Source organism: Schistocerca gregaria, chromosome 9 (genome assembly GCF_023897955.1).
Source record: "Schistocerca gregaria isolate iqSchGreg1 chromosome 9, iqSchGreg1.2, whole genome shotgun sequence".
NCBI classification, from domain to species: Eukaryota; Metazoa; Arthropoda; class Insecta; order Orthoptera; family Acrididae; genus Schistocerca; species Schistocerca gregaria.
Genome location: NC_064928.1, coordinates 16,416,558 through 16,420,940, shown reverse-complemented (window position 1 = coordinate 16,420,940; position 4,383 = coordinate 16,416,558). Strand labels below are relative to the sequence as shown.

Below are 4,383 nucleotides of genomic sequence, written 5' to 3'. Positions count from 1 at the left end.
GTGCACTCCATTATTCATGCCAACTCAGTGCCTCGCTCTTTACTACTGTGTACCAATGTTGTCGTCCAACTGCAAAACACTGGGCCACAACAAGTTTCCGCGTCCCAATTGCACTGCGCATACTACGAAATGCTCCCCAAACTTGGCACTCACCCTCGCAGCCGACTTTTCCGACTTTCCACGACGCTCACGCAACGCTCACGCTAGTGACAGCATTATTTATAGTTCGACGTCGCGCCAAATCGATGGAGCACATTTCGCCTACGGCTTAGGCCGCCCTCCTAGTGTGGCTGCTCGGTGTCTGCAGGCAGCGAGGGTCTGCAAGCTCCCTGTGTTCGCACCTATGTCACCTTTGCTTGCTTGTCAGAGACAGACTATCGCAAAACATACAACTCACTCCATGAATTGATTGCTACGGCATCTGTTATCAGCAGTCACAACTAGCAACACCAGTAGCAGCTGACTGCACGCAAAGAATAGGAATGTGCAGTGGGATTTACGTGAACTCGGCGCAAGGCAGATCTTTCCGACATAGGCTTGAGAATCTTACGGGAACACTTGTACTGTTTCTAAATTAAGTGTATGCGTGGGAGGAGGGTGCTTCCTGCGCACTAATAACAGCACGCTTGTCAATTGTGGATGCTAATCATTCGCTTGTATCTTCCTAGACACATCTGCTGGTTGTGAATTATTCCACTTGCATATCAAGGTGCGCATGTAGGTGTGTTAAAAATTCTGGAGGCACTGGGTATTGATCCCAGTACCTCTCGCATACTAAGCGAGCGATCTACCATCTGAGCTACGCCCGCCCACCCGAAGACTAATGGTGCTACATACAGCCATATAGACGACACAGACCCTTGCACTCCCATTATTCAGCAGACAAACACTACTCTCTATGTATCCGTTAGGGTGTCTTTCAGGTTTCGTGCATTCTGTATCGAATCGTAGTTGGCCACAATGAAAGTGGCACGTATAACGTAGAAAATAGAATTCGGACACCGCTCTGAGTAAGACCAACGTGTTGTCCACCCTCTAGACTTCAATGAGGTTAAGCCGCGATACCTAAGACAGATCTGCACTCGATGACACCTCGATAACAGCCGGTCCCCACACTTACATCTTGCTCTCCTTACGTCAGTATACATCATATCAGTCTGTGACGCTGGCTTTGCAACATCTTGCGTGCCTTTAGGTTCGCCGCGACCAACACTTACCATGCACTGACCACAAAAAATGGAGGCGCTGCGGCTTGAACCCTGGACCTTTCACACGCCAAGCGAACGCTCTACCAACTGAGCTACGCCCCATGCACGAGCAAACTGCGCTATTCCCCATTCTTTGCGACTCAGATGCGCACGGACACGATGGTTGGTTGGTTTGTAGCGGTGAAGGGAGCAGAGTACAAAGGCGCGGACCCGTTCATATACACAAAAGTTCCAAGTAGTTTCAATGCTCGGGTATTACAAATGCAAATTCCGTCTGTTTTTAACGTCTTAAATTGAAAGAGCCGTCACAAATTGCTCCGTTTTCACTCCTTGTCGACAATCATACAGCACCTGAGGTAACAAACACATCTCGAGCCCCATTGTGCACTCCATTATTCATGCCAACTCAGTGCCTCGCTCTTTACTACTGTGTACCAATGTTGTCGTCCAACTGCAAAACACTGGGCCACAACAAGTTTCCGCGTCTCCATTGCACTGCGCATACTACGAAATGCTCCCCAAACTTGGCACTCACCCTCGCAGCCGACTCTTCCGACTTTCCACGACGCTCACGCTAGTGACAGCATTATTTATAGTTCGACGTCGCGCCAAATCGAATGAGCACATTTCGCCTACGGCTTAGGCCGCCCTCCTAGTGTGGCTGCTCGGTGTCTGCAGGCAGCGAGGGCCTGCAAGCTCCCTGTGTTCGCACCTATGTCACCTTTGCTTGCTTGTCAGAGACAGACTATCGCAAAACATACAACTCACTCCATGAATTGATTGCTACGGCATCTGTTATCAGCAGTCACAACTAGCAACACCAGTAGCAGCTGCCTGCACGCAAAGAATAGGAATGTGCAGTGGGATTTACGTGAACTCGGCGCAAGGCAGATCTTTCCGACATAGGCTTGAGAATCTTACGGGAACACTTGTACTGTTTCTAAATTAAGTGTAGGCGTGGGAGGAGGGTGCTTCCTGCGCACTAATAACAGCACGCTTGTCAATTGTGGATGCTAATCATTCGCTTGTATCTTCCTAGACACATCTGCTGGTTGTGAATTATTCCACTTGCATATCAAGGTGCGCATGTAGGTGTGTTAAAAGTTCTGGAGGCACTGGGTATTGATCCCAGTACCTCTCGCATACTAAGCGAGCGATCTACCATCTGAGCTACGCCCGCCCACCCGAAGACTAATGGTGCTACATACAGCCATATAGACGACACAGACCCTTGCACTCCCATTATTCAGCAGACAAACACTACTCTCTATGTATCCGTTAGGGTGTCTTTCAGGTTTCGTGCATTCTGTATCGAATCGTAGTTGGCCACAATGAAAGTGGCACGTATAACGTAGAAAATAGAATTCGGACACCGCTCTGAGTAAGACCAACGTGTTGTCCACCCTCTATACTTCAATGAGGTTAAGCCGCGATACCTAAGACAGATCTGCACTCGATGACACCTCGATAACAGCCGGTCCCCACACTTACATCTTGCTCTCCTTACGTCAGTATACATCATATCAGTCTGTGACGCTGGCTTTGCAACATCTTGCGTGCCTTTAGGTTCGCCGCGACCAACACTTACCATGCACTGACCACAAAAAATTGAGGCGCTGCGGCTTGAACCCTGGACCTTTCACATGCCAAGCGAACGCTCTACCAACTGAGCTACGCCCCATGCACGAGCAAACTGCGCTATTCCCCATTCTTTGCGACTCAGATGCGCACGGACACGATGGTTGGTTGGTTTGTAGCGGTGAAGGGAGCAGAGTACAAAGGCGCGGACCCGTTCATATACACAAAAGTTCCAAGTAGTTTCGATGCTCTGGTATTACAAATGCAAATTCCGTCTGTTTTTAACGTCTTAAATTCAAAGAGCCGTCACAAATTGCTCCGTTTTCACTCCTTGTCGACAATCATACAGCACCTGAGGTAACAAACACATCTCGAGCCCCATTCTGCACTCCATTATTCATGCCAACTCAGTGCCTCGCTCATTACTACTGTATACCAATCTTGTCGTCCAACTGCAAAACACCGGGCCACAACAAGTTTCCGCGTCTCCATTGCACTGCGCATACTACGAAATGCTCCCCAAACTTGGCACTCACATTCGCAGCCGACTTTTCCGACTTTCCACGACGCTCACGCAACGCTCACGCTAGTGACAGCATTATTTATAGTTCGACGTCGCGCCAAATCGAATGAGCACATTTCGCCTACGGCTTAGGCCGCCCTCCTAGTGTGGCTGCTCGGTGTCTGCAGGCAGCGAGGGTCTGCAAGCTCCCTGTGTTCGCACCTATGTCACCTTTGCTTGCTTGTCAGAGACAGACTATCGCAAAACATACAACTCACTCCATGAATTGATTGCTACGGCATCTGTTATCAGCAGTCACAACTAGCAACACCAGTAGCAGCTGACTGCACGCAAAGAATAGGAATGTGCAGTGGGATTTACGTGAACTCGGCGCAAGGCAGATCTTTCCGACATAGGCTTGAGAATCTTACGGGAACACTTGTACTGTTTCTAAATTAAGTGTATGCGTGGGAGGAGGGTGCTTCCTGCGCACTAATAACAGCACGCTTGTCAATTGTGGATGCTAATCATTCGCTTGTATCTTCCTAAACACATCTGCTGGTTGTGAATTATTCCACTTGCATATCAAGGTGCGCATGTAGGTGTGTTAAAAATTCTGGAGGCACTGGGTATTGATCCCAGTACCTCTCGCATACTAAGCGAGCGATCTACCATCTGAGCTACGCCCGCCCACCCGAAGACTAATGGTGCTACATACAGCCATATAGACGACACAGACCCTTGCACTCCCATTATTCAGCAGACAAACACTACTCTCTATGTATCCGTTAGGGTGTCTTTCAGGTTTCGTGCATTCTGTATCGAATCGTAGTTGGCCACAATGAAAGTGGCACGTATAACGTAGAAAATAGAATTCGGACACCGCTCTGAGTAAGACCAACGTGTTGTCTACCCTCTATACTTCAATGAGGTTAAGCCGCGATACCTAAGACAGAACTGCACTCGATGACACCTCGATAACAGCCGGTCCCCACACTTACATCTTGCTCTCCTTACGTCAGTATACATCATATCAGTCTGTGACGCTGGCTTTGCAACATCTTGCGTGCCTTTAGGTTCGCCGCGACCAACACT

The 4,383-nt window shown here is 48.9% G+C and overlaps 1 non-coding gene across 1 annotated transcript; it reads right to left on the bottom strand.

Annotated features, from left to right (window-relative positions):
- Positions 1 to 2,816: 2,816 nt before the first annotated feature.
- On the bottom strand, positions 2,817 to 2,889 carry Trnaa-ggc (transfer RNA alanine (anticodon GGC)). Its single transcript has one exon. It is a non-coding gene; the product is annotated as a tRNA-Ala (tRNA).
- Positions 2,890 to 4,383: the final 1,494 nt, after the last annotated feature.